The sequence below is a fragment of the Canis lupus genome, chromosome 24 (genome assembly GCF_003254725.2).
Source record: "Canis lupus dingo isolate Sandy chromosome 24, ASM325472v2, whole genome shotgun sequence".
Lineage (NCBI taxonomy): Eukaryota > Metazoa > Chordata > Mammalia > Carnivora > Canidae > Canis > Canis lupus.
This window is the reverse complement of record NC_064266.1, coordinates 27,499,485-27,521,773: the sequence shown is the minus strand read 5'-3', so window position 1 is coordinate 27,521,773 and position 22,289 is coordinate 27,499,485. Positions and strand designations below refer to the sequence as shown.

The following is a 22,289-nucleotide window of genomic DNA, read 5'->3' as shown; positions in this document are numbered from 1 at the left end:
CTGCTGAGCCCTGTGTTGCTATGGACAACGGGGGTGCAACCCCTCTGCTCCTTGCGGGAACAATAGGAGAAAGCAGGCAATGGATCTGGGCACCCAAAGGGTCAGGAAGCTGGTTGTTTATCCTCCCTCCAGCCCTCATGTAACAGGGAAAATAACAGCTCCCAAAGGGATCAGACCCCAATCCCTGGAACCTGCAAAGTTTACCTTATATGGCAAAGAAAATTAAAAAAAAATTTTTTTTAAGCATTTTGCTGATATGACTAAGGTAAGGATTTTGAGATAAGGAGATGATCCTGGATTATCCAGGGAGGCCTTAAATACAATCAAAATGGGAAGAAAGGGAGATTTTACACAAACAGAAGAGAAGGCAATGGAACCATGGAACAGAGATGTGAGTGGCCTAGCACCAGCGCCAGCACCAGAGTCAGGGATGCCAGCAGCAGCGAGAGCTGGAGGAGGCAAGGCATGGACTGCCCCCTGAGAGCCTCCAGAGGGACCATGGTCCTCTGACACCTTGATTCCAGCCCAGTGATAGTGATTTTGGGCTTCTGTCCTCCAGAACTGTGAGAGAATACTTCTATGGTTTGAAGCCACCAAGTTTGTGGATATTTGTTACAGCCACCCCAGGAAACTACTATGCCCATCAGGCGCGCGCAGAGGGCACCTCCCAGGAGGCATTAATGGTCTGGCCTCCTGGCCTCCGTGCAAGCAGCAGAGACAAATCCCCTGGCAGAGTCACAGAGGTTTGCCGTGGGCTGCCAGTTAGCAGCTCCTGGAATGAGGAATGCCAAGGGGATACAAGCAGGTCACAGATGACATTGGTCTCAGGTTCGTGAGCTGAGCTGGGCTATATCAGTGCAATAACCCTGGAGTTGAGCCGGGCAGGGTTCTCCAGGTGGGTGCAAGGTTCAGTCCCAACTTTCTCTGCAAAGAGACAGCCTAAAATACCCGGCATGGGAAGCTAAGCCCAGAGAGAATCATGGGGTCAGAAAGTTCAGGAGACAAAAACAGGATAGAAATGCCTACCATTTCTACTGTAGGGATAGGGATGAGCCTGCACCCACAAAACCCAGCCTCCCCGGGGGCCAGACTGGCCCCAGGTTGAGGCTTTGGAAGAGGAGAGTGTCGGCTGTTCCCAGCCTCTGACACCTCAGTTGGTAGTAAGTGCTATACTGAGGAACATTCCACGGCCAAACAAGTTTGGGTAAAGCTGAACCAGGCAAGGTTAACCTGAATTTACTCCTCAAGAGGCAAATGTTATGCAATTTCTGCTCCCCACCCCCCTTGCAAAAAAAAAAAAAAAATCTTTTTTTTACTGTAGACTTTTTTTTTTTGCAAAGCATCTCATGGGATTTGTTTCCTGAAACACAACTAGGGAGATGCTCCCCAGCTAACCAATCAGAGAGGGCACAGAAGGGCCCCGGGCCAAGGGGGCAGCGTGGGAAGGGTAGAAGGAGGAGGGCGTGCAGAGGCCAACGGAATGGTTGCTGGCCAGGTTAAGGGAAACAGCGGCCTGGGCACATTGCAGTGTTTTCTTCTCTGCCTTCCCCGCCCTAGGAGGCAGGTGTCTCACAGATGAGCAAACTGAGGCTCAGAGAAACAAGTAGTCGGACGGGGCGGGGGTCCCGGGACAGAGTGGGATGGGCAGCAGCTGGCTACGCCCTGGCTGGATGAGGGTCAGCTGACAACGATCCAGGGAGTAAGAAGGTGAGCTCACTGGGGTGATTCATAGCCCAAAACTCAAGGCTTTCACAAGCTGACTCGCAGCTGGGGATCAAGAACAGGGATGCACCTGATGTCCCACCTGAGCATTGAGACAAGACAAGACAGAGGGCCAGCCCTCTGTCACCTCCTTGAGGGCCAGTCTGCCCACCTGAGTGTTACCTGGCTCCTTTGGACCAGGTCTGCTTAAGCCGGAGGGGCCGTGAGTTCAAGAGAATGTCCAGCATTGAGGGCTTCCTGTCCCCGCCAGCGGTAATGTTCTCTTCTCTGCTCTGTCATCAGATGGTGACATGAGCTGATCAACAGCAGGAACAGCAGGTTGGGGTGGATGGCTGCTGCACCCCCATCCTGGCCCCTCCAACTCCGGGCTGCGCTGACGAGCAGCTCGCCGTCCCTCCGACGTCCGCAGCCTGGGACCCCCAGCCTCTGGCCAGCTCAGCCGGGGCAGGTGGACGCCTTCGCTGCCCGCGAACCTGCCTGCCCCCCGGCCAGTGCCCCGGCCGCAGCATCTCCCTGTGTCAAACAACTCATCTTGTTTAAGACGCAGTGACCCGGTGAGACGCAGCAGGCCTTTCAAACGCAGCCCATGAAGGCCCGAAATCTCCACGCGTGCTCTAGACAGGACGCCCTTGCCGGGGTGGGCTGACGTTGCCCGGCAATAACCAAGCCGTAGAGTTAGCCGAGGTTGAAGAACCAGGTAAAGGCCAAGCCCCAAGGATGGTAGTAGGAAGGGGATGACTGTCCTCCGATGACAGCCACAGAGGAGAGGACACGATGCCACTGTGTCTCGCTCCTCCCACTGTGGTCCCTGGACCCAGAGCACTGAGCATCCCCTGGGGATTGGTTGGGAGATGATGAATCTCAGCCCCAGCTTCGACCTACAGGATCAGACTCTGCATTGTAACAAGATGTCCGGGTAATTTGTGTACACATTCAAGTTTGGGAAGCAGTTTCCTTGAACATCTGAGCTTCTTCCCCTTTCACGGGAATTGGGAGCCAGAAGGAGGCAGGAGGGAGAAGGTGATCTCCCCCTCATTGTGAGCATAGACTCTCTCTGAGCTGACTGATGAGGCCTCACATGCCTCCTCCTGGCTGGTAAGTGAGCACCACGGCTGGGACCCCCGTGGGGTCGCTTTGCCACCCTCCTTGCCATCACTTGGCTCAGCGGTCTCTGGCCTGAGATGATCTGGGTGAGAAACCGGCTCCTAATCACCACCAGCCCGAGCTCTGCGCCAGCTCAGCTTGGCTTGTGGGCTTCTCGGGCCCCCAGCCTCCGTCTACCAGGAGCGTGGGGGCAATCCCTCCACCCCAAACTTTTGTGTCTTTGTAAAATGTTTAGCGAAAAACTGCCGACTATGTAAATCAGAGATCATTAGAGGTTGGGTTTTTCCTTAAAGAATGGATTCAGCAAAAGGCTGTTTTCTCCCCGGCTCTGGGTCTCTATTTAGGGGATTGGAGCTCTGTTTATTTATTTATTTATTTATTCATTAGCTGGGCCCACAGTCAAGGAGAAGGGAGCAGGGCTATTAATCTTTCCTGTCATCCATTCACAGATGTGGAGTTCACACCACAGCAAATGTGAAGTCAGCAGTACACAACCACAAGGTGGAAATTTCAAGAGAAACAAGCTTGGAGGAATAAAAAAAAATAAAATAAAAATAAAAAGGGAATGGGGGCAGGGTGGAGAGCGCGATGCGGAGACGGAGCACATTTAAAATACAGCGTCTGTGCCTCCCTGGGTGCTTGTGTGCGCCTGAGAGTAATCTTGTTCCCAGCATGGAGGTGCCATTGATATGTTAATAATAATTTTCTCGTCTCTTCATCCTAAAGAAATGAAGTTTGCAAACTGATTCCGATGAAGTCGATCTGCTTCTGTGAGTGTGGCTGTGTGTGTGTGTGTGTGTGTGTGTGTGTGTGTGTGTGTGTCTGCGGTGTAAGTAGAGACTAAGACACACACACGCACATAGACACTCACACTCATTCCCTTCTCTGCCTATTTACAGCACCTACTTAGTGGATTCTGGAAATCTCCACAGAAAGGCAGGTAGTCAAATGCCGGGACAAGGTCTGAGAGGTAACCGGGCGCCCCTTCTGCGAATGATGTGACTGCCAGCCCTTGGGGGCGGGAAGACAGCCGCTGCGTGGAAATGGCCATTGTGTCTTGATGAAGAGAAAACGTGACAAGTCACAAGAGGCTCTCATGGGCGTTCTAACTTAGGGAGGCCCCGGCCATCCAGCGTCCCTGAACCAGGTTTGGGCAGTGTAGGGCTAGACCAGAGGAATCAGCCCCCGAGCTTCTTAAAACTGGCGTCTTTCTATAAAGCCTGGCAAACCTGCTGGGGTCCTGACACATTTGTCAACCCTTGCACAGAGTTGGACTGGCTATTCCTCTGCCTTGGTTTCTTTCTTGCTGTGCTCCTAGTTGGGGGGCTTAGGCCCTGATACTTTAGTTCTTTGCTTGTCAGCTCTTTCCTCCCCATGCCTTCACCAGATGGTGACCAGCGCCCCAGAGTACACTTCCTTATTGGAACATTCCAGAGACCCCAGTGCTGTACCCATTGCTCAGGCCAGATGCACTGTTCATTAATCCCAGCCTGACTCACACCTGACTTCATCTTTTACCTTGAGCTGCTGCCATTCCTTGGGGTCCAGCCCCCACTGGTGCAAGACGCTGAGTTCCCAGCCACACAATGGCATGCAGGGATGGCCCCATCTCTGCTGGGAAAGGCTGAGGGCAGTTGTGCATGGAGCGTGCCCAGTTCCACCCCGAACCTCCGCAGAGCAAGGCTGCCACTTCAGAGGGAGCTGAAGTCAGTAACTTCTCTCATCAGAATGTGAGCTCCTTAGGGCACAGAGACCATGTTTATTCATCCCTGCTCCCTGACACTTAGTGGATTCTCGGTGAACATTTGTTGAATTGTGTTAAATTCTGGGTCAGAAGCAGAGTTGACGGAAAGGCTGGCTTCCTACGGGAAGTGAGTAGGTTTGTGCTGAAAGCACTGCGCGAGCCAACCCTTCTCCAGATTCAGGAAGGGTTGGGAAGTATATCAGCTGATGGATGGAGGGTGAATTGAGCAGGATTCTGAAGCTGTGTGTCTGGACTTGGTGGGAAACCTGAAGATCTTCCTGGGCACAAACCAGTAAGTCATGATGCTTGTGGTTCCCACTCAAGCCCTGGAGAGTGGCTGCTCTGAGTCACAGGGTTTTTTTCCCCCAGTGTGGATTTGCAGATCTCATTGGCCTGAGGGCAAAGGACACAATTTTGATGGGAGGGAAGAGGAAGGAGGGCCAGACCTGCAGGTGAGCCCAGAGTTCGGGGACCCCTGTGTCAGGCAGCCCCCCTGGGAAGGCTGAGTGTGGGCACAGGACACTCTGGAGCTGGGTTAAGTCTTGCCAGGCTACCACAGGGATCACCAGCTAATATTGGTCTCTTGGGAGCCTAGAGGCAAGGCCAGGGTGCAACCCCAGCTTCTAACCAGAACCCACTCCCAGCACTCACAAGATGTGGCAAATACACTCGAATCATCCTTCCATCCACCGGCCTCCTGAATGTCAGTTCCTTTACTGTCACATCCATTCCCATCTGTAAATTGGAAACAACAAAATCCAGGCCTAAAAGGAATAGAGAGTCAAATGCATTCATATCATCAGCACAGGTCAGAGCACACCCCCCTGTTGATAAGCACCAACCTCACCCTAGCTCCCAGTTACACCGAGACCCAAATCCCACCTTCACTCTTACCTCTGGACTTTGTTCATGCTTTTCTCAGCCTGTGATCTCTCCACTGTAGTTCTTGGATTAGACATTGCCTCTTCCAAGAAGCCTTCCCTGATCCCAAAGCCTTGTGCTTACTGTTGTCACAGGATTACCATGCTGTATTGTCATTGCCTGTTTTTTTGTTTTTTACTAGACAACAAATTGGCAAATTTTTTCTGAAAAGAATCCAGAGTTAACAGAGTATTCATCCCAGGTCATAGTCTCTGTCTTAACCCCTCAACTCTGCCCTTATATGCTAAAGCAGCTATAGACAACATGTAAACAAATGCGTATGGCTGTGTTCCAATAAAACTTTATTTACAACACAGAGTTGGTGGGCCAGATTCAGCCCATAGGCTGTAGTTTGCCCTATACTAGATAATGAGCTTCTCAAAACAGGAATTTTTCCCCTTTTTTAAAATAGACTTTATTTTTTAGAGCAGGTTTAGGTTCACAACAAAATTTAGCAGACGGTACAGAGATTTCTCACCTACCCCCTGCTCCCATGCATCACCTTCCCCATTATCAACAACACCTGAAACTAAGGAAATGTTTCTTTATTCGATGTTCCTACCATAGGGCCTGGCACAGAGAATGTGCTGGATACTTAATGAACAAAGGAATAGTGTTGAAAACATTGTTTGCAATCCTTGTAATCTCCTGATAGAATTGAATTAACCATCATATTCCTAAAGTCCAGGGAGGACAGCCTAGGCATTAGGCCTTAGCCTGAGTATGGCTGGAACCATGGTACATGCTGGACAGTGTGCCAGTAAGGCCCAGTCATGCACTGTCTCCAAGACTAGACCCCAGAAGGGCATGCTCACCTGTCCCCCATCTTATCTCTCCCCACCCATTTGGAATCTGTCACTCTAAACAAGAGGTCACCCATGCCAAGTTCCGTGGGTGCCACTGCTTCTCTGGGACTCTGTGTCTGCTGCTACAGGGCACTTCCGTGTCCTGCCCGATACCAAGCATAACCATTGCCCATGCTAGAATTTCAAAGCCCCACAGTAAGGGTCTGTGGTTTGGAAGAGAAAGCCCCTTTCCCCTTCCATAGTCAGCTCACAGAAGGAGACACACAATAGCACTGCTTAGGCCTGACTTCTCTCAGTCTTACTGAAACAATGCCCTCTCCCCAGAAACCAGTTTTGAGTCAACAGTGAGGCAGGGGCCAGGTGGGAGAAGGAACTGGAAATTTGAAATTTGGAAGGAATTTTGAAATTCCTTCAAAGATGGAGATTTCTGTTACTTGGGGAAGCTCCTTGGCTCAGTTCTGTACTAACCCAAAGGAGCTCATTTTCATAAGAATCCTCCATTCCTCCTGTAAATAGCCTCCCGCTGATCCAGGCCAACCATTGATGAGATATTCTCTAATAAGCATATAAAAAACTTCACTTGCACAGAACTTAGGTTTAACCCCAATACCTTAACCTCCAAACCACTCTGGGTAAATATGGGAGTCCTAATTTTTACTCCCTTGTATTAAGATTATTCATCTCATCCCGGGCCATGTAACTCACTGGACCCTCCTAATGAAAGAAGAGTTGAGGTCTCTCTACCTTGTTGATGTTTGGCTTGGCCACATAACTCACTTTGACCCACAGAACAATAGTAGGCATGATCAAGAAGAAGCCTCAAATGTTTAAGATCATTTACTTGTCCTCTGTTTCTCCCTCTCTCTGTTAGAAGACTTTGCCTTGGTAAGCTGCTGGTGCAAGAATGAAGCTCTGTTGCTGCAGACCTGAACCCAACCCACTTCCTGGAGTCTAGGCTGGCCCAGCCAAGATCAGCTGAACCCTAGCCAACCCACAGACCCATAAATGCTTAGTGTTGTTTGCCACTGAGTTGGGAATGTTTTGTCATGCAGCATGAGTGTAGCAGTAACTGAAATAATGAAGCAGGAAACTCTGCCCAGATCTTTCAGATTAGCCTCCAGGGACTGAGCATTGAACAGAATGCCTGGGGGTACCTGCTCCCCCACGCTTGCCACCAACAGCTCTGACCATTTGAGCCTAGCTCTGTATTTATCTAGTTTCAGGGGGAGGCTCTGAGTTTTAGAAACCATTAGTCTTCATTTAGTTTTGACTTTCTGAGCTTTTACACAGGCCATGGAGCCCTGTGAAGGCTCCCCTGGTTGCTATAGGCTTTGAGGAGAAGGTGGGACTTGTCATCTTCTAAAGATGATGAAAAAGCCAATTGCATAACGGCTGCCACTAACAGTACAAGGCTACATGGGCCAAGCCAACCTAGAGTCAACTGCTCTTGGCCAACAGATGAATTAGTAGCCTTGATTCCATGCTTCCCAGCATAGTCTAATCTTGGAGGTGAACCAGAGCCCCTGAAACTTATGAATTGGGCGAGCCTCAGAGTGAATCTTAAATGGACATCTTTGCGGTCTGATACAAAAACTTATTGAAAAGTTATGATAGATTTTTGGGAAATGGTGGTAATTATTCACTTTCCCATATCTGCATCCTTTGGCAATTTGACTTTGGAAGTCCTTCCAAGAGGTAGAGTAAATTCTCACCCTGCCTTGAATATGGACTGGCCTGGTGTGATTTGTTTTGACCAGTGGAATTCAGAGAAGGTCACTGAATACCACTTTTAAGCTTAGGCCGCAGGAAACATTGCGCATTTCAGTTTATTCTTATAGAGTTCTGTCCAGAGTTCCTGTGACCATGCCAGGCTAGCCCCTGTAGGAGAGATGACACAAAGCACCAATGAGTTGTCCCAGCTGAAATAATCCTAGATCAGTCAACCCTGAAATTAGCCCTAAACACGTGAGTGAGAGTCCTGCCAAGACCAGAAGAACCACATAGCTAAGCTCAGCCCATTTTGCAAACTCAGAGAATCAGGGTGGTTGTTTTTGTTTTTAATATTTACTTTAGAGAGAGAGAGCATGAGCAGGAGGTGGGGCAGAGGGAGAGACCCTCAAGCAGACTCCCCACTAAGCAGGGAGCCCAACATGACTTGGGGCTAGATCCCACGGCTCTGAGCCAAAATCAAGAGTCAGATGATCAACCAGAGCCACCCAGGCACCTGTCATGGTGGTTGTTTTAAGCCACTAATTTTAGGGATCCCTGGGTGGCGCAGCGGTTTGGCGCCTGCCTTTGGCCCAGGGCGCGATCCTGGAGACCCGGGATCGAATCCCACGTCGGGCTCCCGGTGCATGGAGCCTGCTTCTCCTTCTGCCTATGTCTCTGCCTCTCTCTCTCTCTCTCTCTCTGTGTGACTATCATAAATAAATAAAAATTAAAAAAAAAAGCCACTAATTTTAGAATGGTATTTATGCAGCACAACTGATACAGTTATCATTATTAAAAATTCACTACCACCACTTCACACTCATCAGGATGGCTAATAGGTGAAAAAAAAAAGTAGAAAATAACAAACGTTGGCAAGGATGTGGAGAAATTGGAACATTTGTGCACTGTTGATTGGAGTGCAAACTGGTGCAACCACTGTGGAAAATAGTATGGCAGTCCCTCAAAAAACTAAAAATAGAATTATCATATGATTCATTAATTTCACTTCTGGATATATAGCCAAAAGAATTAAAAGCAGGGGGGGGATCCCTGGGTGGCTCAGTGGTTCGGCGCCTGCCTTTGGCCCAGCGCACGATCCTGGAGTCCCGGGATCGAGTCCCGCATCGGGCTCCCAGCATGGAGTCTGCTTCTCCCTCTGCCTGTGTCTCTGCCTCTCTCTCTCTCTCCGTGTCTGTCATAAATAAATAAATCTTTAAAAAAAAGAATTAAAAGCATGATCTAGAGAGATATTTGTACATTCATGTTCATAGCAGCATTAGTCATGATTAGCCAAAAGGTAGAAGAACTCTGTGTCCCTCATTAGATGAATGGATGAGCAAAATGTGATGTACGCATACAGTGAAATACTACTCAGCCTTAAAAAGGAAGGAAATACTACCATAGGCTACAATGTGAATGAGTCTTGAGGATATTTACCACGTAAAATAAGCCAGCCACAAAAAGACAAATACTATGTGATTCCACACACATCGGATCCCTAGAGTAGTCACATTGGTAGACACAGAGGACAACGGTGATTGCCAGGGGCTGGGGAAAGTGGGGAGGGGGGGAGGTTAGTGTTTAATTAATACAAAGTTTTGATCAGGGAAGATAAACAAGTTCCGGAGATGGGTGGTGGTGATGGTCACACAACAATGTGAATGTGCTTAATGCCACTGAACTGGACCCTTAAAAATTAAGATGGTAAATTTTATGTTATGCCTATCTACTACAATTAAAATTTTAAATAAATACGCTTGGGTGGGGCTGGGGACTTCCTGGGAGTAACTAGTATTCAGAGAACCCTTGGCCACTCTGGGAGAAAGCATGGTCTGCAGAGAGGAGCAGGGAGAGAGTGGTGATTCAGAGGCAGTTCAGAGGGGGCTCAGGATGGAGGGACCAGCATGTTGACATGGGATGCTCAATTAGACAGGATTCTTTTGGTCGCAAGTGTCAGAAAACTAACTCACACAAGGCTAAAGCAAAAAATGAAATGTTGTGACATAGCTGAGAATGACAGGTGCTCTGGCAATTCAGAATTGGGGAAGGGCCTGACCAGTAAGACTCGGTCACCAGGCCTTGCTCCTTCTCCCTCCCCTCCTAACTTGCCTGGGGAAGGCATGCGATTGGTCTGATATGGATCCAGTGTCCACCCTGGGCCAAAGGGTATGGGGCGTTCTGACAGGCCCAGTCTGGAGCATGAGACCTTTGTGGCCACGTGTGGGTGGGATTTGTTTCAGAGAAGGCAGATGGGGTCACTTACTGGGCAGACGTACACCATTACTACTATCCATATTGGGCACTATTATATTGGAGCAAGGGTCATTTGAGGACATCATCCTCACTACTGAGAAAAGTCTGTATGCCCAGGTTCTCAATACAACATAAAGGTCAAGATGCCAAAGCTTTGGGGAACATTAGACATGAGTGTGAGGCTCACGTCCACCACCAACTAGCAGTATGAACTTGCACAAGACCTTAACTTCCAAAGTCTCAGCTCTCCGTTTACAAAATGAACTTAATATCACAAGGTTTGGTATGAGGGTAAAATACCAGAAGGTTTATAAATTGCTTCTCACTGGATCTTGTACCTCGTAAGCACCAAACCTTACATTTAGAATAGCAACAGTAATTAAGATTATTATGACGATGGCCACCAGCCGGATGTCTGTGCTGTGTGCCCCGTGGAGAAGCAGAGGTGGCTTCCCACTGCAGGCTGGCTAGGCTCCAATCACTCAAGCCCTCTCTGAGCACCTCTGCATGCAGGTGACCCACAGGGAGACACGGACACAGAGTCAGCCCCTGAGAGGGAGCACTGCCGTGCCGTGCCCTTCCCCCAGCGCTGCGCACTGCGTTAGAATCACTGGGGGATCTTGTTAACAGTTATGTTCTTTTTTTTTTTTTAAGATTTATTTATTTATTTATTTATTTATTTATTTATTTATTTATTTATTTATTTATGGTAGACATAGAGAGAGAGAGAGATAGAGGCAGAGACACAGGAGGAGGGAGAAGCAGGCCCCATGCTGGGAGCCTGACTCGGGACTCGATCCCGGGACTGCAGGATTGAGCCCTGGGCCAAAGGCAGGCGCTAAACCACCGAGCCACCCAGGGATCCCCTTAACAGTATGTTCTTGGGCTAAACCAGCCCTCCAGAATCAGAATATCCACAGGTAGCCTGGGACTTCGAGAAGGTCTCATCCCAGTCATCCTTCTGTTCCTGGCCCACAGCTGGACTGGAGACAGGCTTTGAGACTTGGGTTGTCCCGTTTATCTTGATGCGGAGGTTTGCAGAGAATGAGGATTTGGGCAGAGATACTTGGGGGTGCCATGGGGTGGAGGGCCAAGGGGGCGACTGAGATGGACCCCGCCCTCACCTCAACTATGTTTAAGTGTTTATATATCAGACTTTGGCATAGGATGTCATTTGATGAAAGAGTTTCATTGCTTTAAAAAAACAAAAAAAAAAGAGAAGTTTGAGAGGTGCCTGGGGGACCCAGTTGGTGAAGTGGTTGACTCTTGATTTTGGCTCAGGTCATGATCTCAGGGTCCTGGGACGGAGCCCCGTGTCAGGCTCTGTGCTCAGCAGGGAGTCTGCTTGAGGATTCTCTCTCTCCCTCTCCCTCCCTCCGTCTCTCTCTCTCTCTCTCTCTCTCTCTCAAATAAATAAATCTTGGTGTGCCTGGATGGCTCAGTTAGTTAAGTGTCTGCCTTCAGCTCAGGTCATGATCCCAAGGTCCTGGGATCAAGTCTCACATCAGGTTCCCTGCTCAGTGGGAGCCTGCCTCTCCCTCTCTCTTGCTTGTACTTTCTCTCTCACTCCCTCTCTCTCTCAAATAAATAAATAAAATCTTTTTTTAAAAAAATAAAATAAAATACATCTTTAGAAAAAAATTTGAGATGTCTGGGTGGCTCAGCGGCTGAGCATCTGCCTTTGACTCAGAACCTGATTCTGGAATCCTGGGATTGAGTCCCATATTAGGCTCCTTGCAGGGGGTCTGCTCCTCCCCCTGCCTATGTCTCTGCCTCTCTCTCTCTCTCTCTCTCTCTCTCATGAATAAATAAATAAAATCTTAAAAAAAAAATATCTGAAAACACCTGAGCTAGAAGTGGAGAAGCCCTTCAACAAGCAGACTGGCCTTTGCAGGCAGGTCACTCACTCCCCACCACTGTCCCCCACCCTCCAGCTTTTCTTCCTCTCCTTTATCCCAGAATAAACCCTACCTTACAGGTACAGGGCTGGCCTTCCTAGCTGAGCCTCACAGCTCCACGTGGCTGGAGCACATCCCGGCTGCCCCAGTGCCCCCCACCTGCATGCCGCCCGGTAGAACTGACCCAGGACAGCTTGAACACAGCCTCCCCAGGGCTGGCCTCAGTCAGTGGCCTTCCTGTGCTGGGTTGGCGGTCAGGGTGGGGAGAAGTTTTCATCAGCCTCACCATCCCAGAAGATCTGAATCCCCCCCACCCCACACATTCCCGTGGGAAGTCCTATTTCAGCTAACCTAGAGATTGCAGTAGAAGGAAGGCAGACTCTGGGGACTAGGGAGGTCCCATTCTAAGCCCAAGAGGGCCCAACCCAGTCAGGATACCTCCTTCAGGTCCCTTCTCTGACTCAAAAAAGCAAGAAGGTTTATATATGAGAGCACCTGGGTGACTCAGTGGTTGAGAATCTGCCTTTAACCCAGGTTGTGATACCAGGGTCCTGGGATCGAGTCCCACATCAGGCTCCTTGCATGGAGCCTGCTTCTCCCTCTGCCTATGTCTCTGCCTCTCTCTGTCTCTCATGAATGGATAAATAAAATATTTTTTTAAAAAGGTCTATCTGTGATCTAATTTTCTAAAAAGTATTTTTCTCATACATTTAGAGATTTCCCCAAATTTTCCTTATTCTTAAAAAGCTGTTGAGGTATGTCATCTCCGTGCTTCTGAATTAATGATTGGGAAAACTATGTATAGTCTTTCAGTGTATCATTCCCGATTTCAATGCTGCTGATTTCAATACCGATTTTAGAGAACTTAGTCTCATTTGGGCAGCTCAACTGTGCAACCCTGGAGATCAGTATCTAAGGATTTGATGGTGGGGGGTTATTGCATTGTGTTGCACTGTGTTTTAAGAAATTAGTCCCCCCAAAAGCCAAGAATCACAATGGAGAGAAGGCACATCCATGAATCACCAATGTTGAACGCAGGCCACCGTCACACAGTCCGAGGCTGCAACCCAGCCCTGGAAGTGCACAGAAGCCACCCTATCGCGTCAACCAGTCACAGCCTCTAACACTTGGATTGAACTGTATTCTAACATTAAAACAGAAATGGATGATATGTCCAAAAGAGATGCAAAAACGACTTGACGCTCTGTGTATAATCTAATTCAAATCATGGGCCCCTAATCAACATTTAATTGATGCAATAATGTTTGTTCATGATGGTAAATAAACAAAATATATAAACAGAAATGTCTTTGATGTGTAATGACTGCTTTGCAGCTATTTGGGTCAGAGCAACTGAGCCCTAATGAACAAATGCTTAATAATCGAAATGCATTTCTCTGGTTATTGCCTTATTAAATCAGGATCCAACTCCAGCTGCGGACCGTTCCTTCCCCTGAAAAGCAAATGGGTAGGAAGGGAAGAGGCTGCCGTGGCAGGTCTCAGTATACACTGTGAGTTAAAAGGAGGCTTTTCTCTCTCCACCCCTATGACTTGAAGGAGCTCATCTCCATCCTGCACGTACCCTGGACTTCATGGCACTAAAACAAGATCTGTCTCCTTCCCAGGCCTGATGCTCATTAGAAATCCTCTCCCATTACCTATTTTAGGGGGTAATCAATGCAAATAAAATAATCCACGCAAAGTGCTTCGAGCAGTGCCTGGCATGCCGTAAGTACACCACAAATGGTTATATTATTATAATCCAAACTTGTCCCTGCTTCCTGAGCATGTGTGAAATTCACTCGAGGCCCCCTCACCTGAGGTGGGTTTTTCTTTTTTCATAGAAATAAGCCTCAGGGGCAACCCCAGTGGCCCAGCGGTTTAGCATCGCCTTCAGCCCAGGGAGTGACCCTGGAGACCCAGGATTGAGTCCCACATCGGGCTCCCTACATGGAGCCTGCTTCTCTCTCTGCCTGTGTCTCTGCCTCTCTCTCTCTCTCTCTCTCTCTCTCTCTCTCTCTGTCTCTCATGAATAAAATCTTGAAAGAAAGAAAGAAAGAAAGAAAGAAAGAAAGAAAGAAAGAAAGAAAGAAAGAAAGAAGCCTCAATTTTTGCAGCTGGTAGTTCCATCAGCTTCAGCAGGGCCCGAGAAAGGGCACCGCTGGCCTGGGCCGCGTGTGCCGTGGGAGCTACGTCCAGCTGCAGCTGTGAACTCTCACTCCTCCGCAGGCCCCTGGCAGCTGATGGCATCCTTCTCTGTGTCAGCCCTGGCCCTCAGACTTCCAGGAGGAGAGATTTGTATTCGGGGCCCCAAGCCAGGCAGCCGGATGTCCCCTGGGATGGACATTAAAGGTCTGTTCCCCTGTCCTAAAGATTTCCCTGAGCCCAGTTCCAGGTGGCTGGGTCCACAGAGGGCTGAGGAAGGGGCGGGTGGAGAGGAGGATGACAATGATGAGATAAAGCACAGACCATTTGGTGCCACTGAAACACTTAAGGGAGAGACCAGCCCAGGGGTGACAGTGGACCAGGGGCCATTGGAGGGATGGCAGGTGCTTGATGGTCCCAGGGCGCCATCGTGTGGCCAGTCCTTGTCATGACTGGGGACCTAGTCTAGGGACAGCGTAGTCTGGGCTCCTTCTAAGGGACGTGATGCCCGGGAATAAAGCTATGACGGAGCGCATCCTTGGACCTGAGGAGCCCCACTGTCCACCCTCCGGGAGGGATGGGAATAGAGAGAGCTCAGGGAGGCAGAGGCCAAAGCACAGGTTCAGAAGGTGCGCCCAGGGAATATAAGAGGCCCCCTAGACAGGATCTGAAAAGACCAAAACTCCTGGAAAAAAGGGTATCCAGAGCAAGAAGGTCCCATGGGAACAGAAAAGGCACCGCTGGGAGGATGGAAACCCACCTGGCCTCTGCTGGAGCACGGGGCTCCCCAGACACCTTGGTGCTGGGCGTCTGGAGAGAGGGAGGGACCCAGATGGGAGGGGGCAGGTCCCTCTAAGGACTCTTCCTCTTGTACTTGCCACCCTCCTCCCCGCATCCCTGCCCCCCCCCAAACAGCCATCCCCCTCTTCCCATCCACCCCATAGTCCAGGAGAGTACAATCGATGGGATGCTAAGAAGCCACAGAAGAGACGAGCGTCCCCATGGCCCTTCACAGCTCATCACCCCTGCATTGATCCCCTGTGCTCCTGCCAGATCTGGGCAACCCCATTTTACTGACGTATTTGTCTTGTTCCAAGTCCATATGCTGACTTCTGGGAGGTCATTATTAAACATTCAGGCTTTAGGAGTCAGACTGCCTGAGTTTCCATCTATAGACCTTTACCAGCTGTGTGACCTTGGACAGGTTGCCCAACCTCTCTGAGCCACCATTTCCAGATGGGTAAAATGGAGATTATAGTACCTTCCTTCCAGGGTCATCATGGAGGTAAAAGGAGATGACATATGTGGTGCCAGAGCCTTCCACATATGAGCTAATTCAGATCCCAAAGCATCGTGGGCCATCATGGGAACTATCATCCCTCACTTTACAGACAAGAAAACCGAGACTCAGGAAGGGTGAACTGATTGGCACACAGACAGGGGCAGAGACGGGACTCAAGGCCGAGGCTGAAGGAGTGTTCATTGACTATCTCCCCCAGGGGATGGCAGACAGTTCACCAGGACCTTCTGTGTCCTCCCCCAAAAGGAGCTCTGGGCCGGACGTGGCAGGAGCACCATGCATAAATATGTACTGATTACCCACGTCAGCCCGGAGTCTCCGTCCACACGGTGATTGCTCAGGCCTCCCTGAGCCTCCCGGCCTCCCCACGCACCACACTGAACCCCGTCCCGTCTCCCAGCCGTGGTACAGGTTGTTCCCTCTGTTGAGAACACCCTTCCCCCTGAAAAACTGAGACCTGGGCCAAATTTCCCCTGCCTTCCAAGGGCCTTCTCTGTCCATCCAGGCACAGTGATGCTTCCTGGAGAACCACCCAGAACTTCAGTAGCTTCAGTAGCATGGGGATTGCACCCAAGCCCCTGGATCCCCAGCAGGCTCCAGGGCGCAGAGGCTCACCCCCTGCAGCTGGACCCCGTCAGGAGCCTGGAGCACTGAGCCGGGCTGCCGTAGGTCCTTAGCCCAGCACGGGAGGGAGGCCGGGGAGAGAGGGAGGGGAATGGGGGGGATGGATGAAGGAGGAGGGAGGAAGGGAGAAGGGAGGGCAGGAGGAAGGAAGGGAGAAAGGGATGGAGGGAGGGGAGCAAGATGGGGGGAGGGAGCCAGCCAGCTGCTCTACTCCTGGCAGTCACTTTATGGGGGCCTCTTTCCTCAGCCCGGAGGAGGCCCCCCGGCCAGCTGGGCAGGCTGGGCAGCCTGCACCCCTCGACGCCAGCCACCGCCCCCCACCCCCGCGCTTCCTCCCCTCTCCTGCACCCGAGGGGAGAGCCGCCTGACTCCGGATTCTCTCCGAGTCTGCATTTTTCTTCCCGAGCTGGGGCGCAGTCTCGGGGAGCGAGCACACCTGCCACGCCTGTGCTGACACACGGCTTTTCAGAAAATAAGAAGAGAAAACGAGCCTGGATAATGCGGTGGGCTCGGAGCGGGTCCCGGCGTTGCACAAACCGTGGACCCCCAAAGAGGACTCGGGGGCTCTCCCCACCCACCCACCCACCCCCCGCTGGCCCCCCATCCACTCCCACGTCTCCCCCTGCTCCTCCTGCACGTGGGGGGTGGAGGTGAAGATGTCGCGGGCTGGGTGCTGGCAGGAACAGGGCGACAGAGCTACAGAGCGAGGGGTGCGGGACAGATGTCAGGGCCGCAGCTTTCCTCAAACCTTGCAAACAAACCCTCGAGAAATCTGCACTCACACACACACAAAAAAAACGGCAAGCAAAGATCAGCTGCACTAGAGCAATTTGACAAAATAAAATGCCCTTTTAAGAACATTCTATTAGCCTGCTGGTCCCTCTGTGGATGATTTATTTGGGTTTTGTCTCTGCTAAAACAAAGTTGGTGTCATATCTTCCTTGAAGAGATGAGAGAAAGCTTAGTCCCAGCAGCTCTGGGTGGAAAAAAAAAAAAAAAAGGAGAATGTCCAAGTCTCCAGCCCACACGCCACGGCCGACCTGCAAACCTCAACCCCAGCCACCAAGGATGCGTTAACAAGGAGCCACGGCGGCCTTTGCTCGCGGAGCAGTTGGAGCCTGCCAGACACGTGGGCCGTGGGCCGGACACTTGGGTCGTTGGTCTTCCCACAATCCCAGCAGGAGGCTGCTAGTCTCACTGAACAGAGGGCAGCCCCGAGAAGTGAAGCAACTTGCCCAAGGTCACACAGCGGGGAAGAGAGGACTCGGGATATAAGCTCAGCCCACGCCCTGATACTCACTGTTCTTGCCTTTTTCTCTTTCCCTCTGGAAACAGTCCACGGGTGGGAATCGTCAAAGAGAAGCCCAGGGATTAGGACGGAACAGTAATTAGGAAGGCCGAGGAGGAACCAGGTGGGAAAGAAACCCACCGGAGGGCAATGGAGGTGATCACTGGCCCTTGCCCCCCTTGCCATGTGTGATCCCAGCTCCCCCTGGGCCGGGCCAACCCGGCAGCCCCGTGATTCCCTGCAGCCCGGGGCCTGGTTGGGAACAGGAGAGGGCATGAAGCTGGCAAATGCTGCCTGTGGGACAGAACCCAGGAGGTCAGGACCCACCGTGAAGTCAGAGTGAAGCAGGGGGCGGGGGGGGGGGGGCGCAGCGCAGGCCTCCCCAGCTGGAGACAGGGTCAGGAGAAGGGTGTGACAGCCACCGGGACAGTGCTCTCAGGTTTCCTTAGGTGGGCCACCCAAGAGTCGAAGGCAGAGCTTCTTGAAGGCAGGGACCATTCATTTCTTTTTATGTTCCCCAAACCTGGAATATACTAAGTATTCCATGAAGATGTGTTAAGTTATTTGTAGTTGAGAAGCTCAGAGCCTTGCTCATTTCCTCATTTCCAGAGGGGTGGGCGGCCCAGCCACCCTGACCTGGGGAGTCCGGAGCACGGCCCTGCACTGTCCTCATCTGGAAGACGACATCTCCTGGCTGCACCAGGGCCACCAGCAAACTGGCCTGCCTCTAGGCCTCGGCAAGGTCAGCAGCCATAGCCCCCAGGTGGGCCACCTGCCCCCAGGGGCATGAAACCCTGGCTCCTGGCTCCTGGGGGTTAAGACAATGACAATTTCATCGAAATTGCACACACGTTGCCTTGGAAGGGGGTGTCATGTTAACCCCGGAAAAGAAATAAGTTTGGTTTCCTGTGTCATCTGTGATCTGTTGGTCACGAATGCCTGGAGCAGGGACCTGCCCTGGGCAACGCAACATCAATCAGTGATGCCCGCGGGGGACGAGCAGAGAGCCAGGCGTTGGCCAGCCCTGCATCAGGATGTCAGAGGGAAGGAAGGGGAAGGCCGCTCTGAAGAGAGGGAGCAGAGGGTGCCCGTGGCCAGCCAGATCCAGCCAGTGGCTGAAGGGTGACCCCTGGGTCCCTCCCTGTGTCACGCGTACCCAATATTGCCTTTGCAGAATCCTTTGCTATTTAAATTCTTCAGAATTCCTTTTTTCCTTGCCTGAACCCAGATAACAACTCTACCACACACTTCCCTCTGCCTCCTTCACACCCTCAAGACCCCACCGGTACAAGAACACAGGCTGCTGTACACAGGGGTCAAGGTCCATGGGTGAGAGGACCTCTACGGAAGGAAACAACTTCGAATCTGCCGGATGCCGTGGCTGCTGGGCGTACACTGTCTCCCTCTGGCCCGTGCCCCGTTCACATGTGCCCTCCACTCCGTGGCGTGGAACATCTCCCTCGTCTTCCTCAGGTGGCTTCCTGGGAAGCTCAGAGTTATACCCAAGCTGAGCATGTCACCCGCTTCTCCCTGCCCTCCCCTACCCGGACCTGCCCAGGTGAGGTCCTCACCTGTCTCAACCACCAGGAGCCACTCAAGTCACTGCCCACCTGTGAGGTGCAAGCAGCCTCTTCCCTAGAATGCAGAAGTGCAACCGTGTTATTTCTAAATAGCTTATTCCTGCCTGCCTGCCTGCCTGCCTGCCTGCCACACTAGCCTGTCACCTCGTAATAACTCATAATTATTATTATTCCTGAGCATGGGGAAGGTGGCCCAGCTGTGGCCCCTGTCCCAGAATCTGCTCTCTGCACAGAGTACCTGGTTGTACACCGCAATCTCCTGCGGTGCTTTCCGTAATGCAGATGCTGGGGCCCCATTCCCAGAGATCCTGAGTTAAGTGGTTGGGATAGGGACCCGGCAGCTGCCCGGGTGCTGCTACTGTGAAGTCACAGCAGAGAGCCTCGGCCCACACTGTCATGACCACTCAAAGCAAGAGACCTGTGGTGGAGAGGGCTATGTGTCCACCAGAACCCACTGCCTCTACCTGGAGGCCATCCAAGCAGGTGACCTCTCCCAGTCACCCTTGCAATTGGGCATGGCCAAGTAACGGAATTCTGGCCAATGGAACATGAGTGGAAAAGACATACACGTCTACCCCTGGTCCATCACAATCTCCTGTGCAGTGCTCTACACCCCCTTTTCACCGTTTGCCAAGATCCCCAGAGATGGTGGAGATACTGGGTAGGAGGCCTGGGTCCCTGCATCACCCAGGGAAAGCTACCTGTCAACACCTTGTGGGGCTTCATGTGGGAATTGAGCATCTGTGCTGTTAAGTGATTGACATTTAGAAGGTTCTCGGTTATAGGATCTAGAATTACTTTAACTCCTGTCTGGGGTCTGCCCTAGGAGATTGGGCCCAGAATTTCATTGGCTCAATGGGAGGCATTTGGTAATTCCTTGGATGTGTTCAAAGATGACACCTCCAGACCCTCGTCCTGATTCATTGCTCTATTAGTAAGAGTTCAGCCACGGAGCATGAGGGCTGGTCTGGACACCTACATTCACCTGACTGGAGCACCTTTCAGATGTTTTCTGAAGATTCAGAGCCCTTCCTACCCATGACCATCCAACCACAATGACACTCCCCTGACTCTCTAGACTCAAGTAGTTTCATGCCCTAGGGCCTTTGCACTCATTGTACCTTCTACGTAAGACACTCTTACCTATGCTCATCTCATAGCTGCCCCCTCATCCCTCAGGTCTCAGCTCAATGTCACTTCCTCAAGGAGGCCTCTTCTCTTAACTCATCTCAGCTGGTACCCTAGCCCCTTATCTCTAGGTCAGCATTCTATTTATTTTCTTTAGGCCACTGATCTCAACTTCTAATTACACATTTATTTGTTTTCTTCCTCACTATCTCTATCTCTCCTAATAAACTAAATGGTCCTCAGGAGGGAGAGGAAAGGGAGAGATCTTTTCCTCTTGTGACAAGCACAGGGCTGAGCACAGAGTACGGTGGACCATAACTACTTATTAAATGAGGAAATGAATGTCCCAAAGACAGCCTAGAGATTCAGGTTTTGCAATGCCTGTTCCCAGTTCTGGAGCTCCTGATGGAGTTACAAGGTCAAGACCACAGCCAACCCCTCACTGGAGAAGGCACCCAAAGCCTTCAATCGGGGTTGATAAAGGAGAGGCAGACCCTAAACAGTGCAGTGCACATCTCTGGGGAGTTCATATCACTGACCAAGTGAAGGGTGCCCCAGGGGCTCTGCAGGGTACAGTCTATGTAGCTAAACAGGCCCCAGCTCCACTTGGGGCCAGGCAGGGCAAGTCGATAATCCCAGACAGATCAGTGTCATGCAGTGCTCTGGAAACCTTTGTTCAACACTTTCCTCACTTTTCATGTAAAATCTTACATGAAACCCCACAAATAAACGTGGAACTGCTTCTACTGAAGTAGAATAATCTGCAAAGCTGGCCCTAGTGGACTTCAGAGATGTTGAGGGTGAGGAGAAGAGGGAAGATAGGCACCATGGACAGGGCACCCTTGCCGGTGGTGCTGACATCTTCTCTCACTGCAAGCTGAATTGGGTTTCTGAAGACCCTAAGAGGAGACCACCCCTACCCTGGGCACAAGGCAGGAACTGTGAATTCCTTTTCAGACCACTCCCAGACCTGATGTACTCAGCCCTCTCCTCCTCTCAACCCAAGCCAGCATCTCCAACCAGAAGGCAAACGCCTGGATGGCCTCAAGCATGTCTTAGCCCACTTTGCTCCTGACCACAGGCTACCTTCAGGTCTGCTCCATGTGGCTCACGTTCTGGGACCCATGCCTATCTGGAGCATCCTCTTCTCGTGGCAAATAGAAGATGCACACGAGGGTTGGACAGTCTGGAAGCTCAGCTCCACCTGCAGTGCCTTCAGCCTCCTTTTCCAAAACCTAGTGCTCTGTCTGCATCAGTGCCTTCTCCGCCGCCACCCAGTTCCTCCTAATATGCTCAGTGCTCCATAAAGATGGCCCACGCCCTCCACCCAGATGACCCTCTCTTTCTCCTCCCATGAACCCTGTCTCCTTTTTAAATTAAAATCCCACCCCGGAAAAAAAGAAATCCCATCCCGAGGGCAACCTCAGCAGAAACCACTGCCCAAGAGGCTGGTTCTGCTAAACAAAATCCCAGGTCCAGCTGATAGAAACAAGAAAACACAGTTTTCTGCATTGCACAGCACCCAGGGGCGTGTCCAGCGTCCCGACCCCACCCATCCTGACCCTGGTGCCCAAGCCCCAAGAGACAGTCCTCCCCAGAATGAGGGCTCCAGGACAGGGGAGAGCTGAGTAGCCACTCAAGAAAATATCAGGTGGGGACATTCCTTCTCGATCTGGGCACAATGGGAGGAGGGGACCGCAGAGGGAGGGACCCACGGGCGTCCCGGGTTCTTAATTTGAAGCTCCAAAAGAAAGAAATAATAGCAACGATAACCATCCCGGGCTGCAGCCACAGCACTTCCCGCCCGAGCAGGCGGCCGAGAAAGTGCTGACGGGGGCGGCTGACGAGCGTGTGCATTGTAATTCACACCACTACGGCATCTCCCGGCCTCATGGATTTCTCATTGAAAAATTATGTGATGTCTTTTTGGAAACCCAATACTGAGTTATTGATATCGTGAAGGCGGCCGGTTCACCACTGCCAGCTTATTAGCTTTATACTTTCTGAAGGACTTTTTTTTCCCCCTCTAATTTTCAACTCCTTTTTTCCCTTTTCAGTTTAAATTG

The 22,289-nt window shown here is 51.1% G+C and overlaps 1 long non-coding RNA gene across 1 annotated transcript; it reads right to left on the bottom strand.

The window, feature by feature from the left end:
• Nucleotides 1–3,333: 3,333 nt before the first annotated feature.
• Nucleotides 3,334–19,419, bottom strand: LOC112673387 (uncharacterized). Its single transcript, XR_003144767.3, has 4 exons — nt 19,334–19,419; nt 5,465–5,655; nt 5,222–5,334; nt 3,334–4,963 (listed from the first exon to the last, which is right to left on the bottom strand). It is a non-coding gene; the product is annotated as an uncharacterized LOC112673387 (long non-coding RNA).
• Between the last annotated feature and the right edge of the window lie 2,870 nt (nt 19,420–22,289).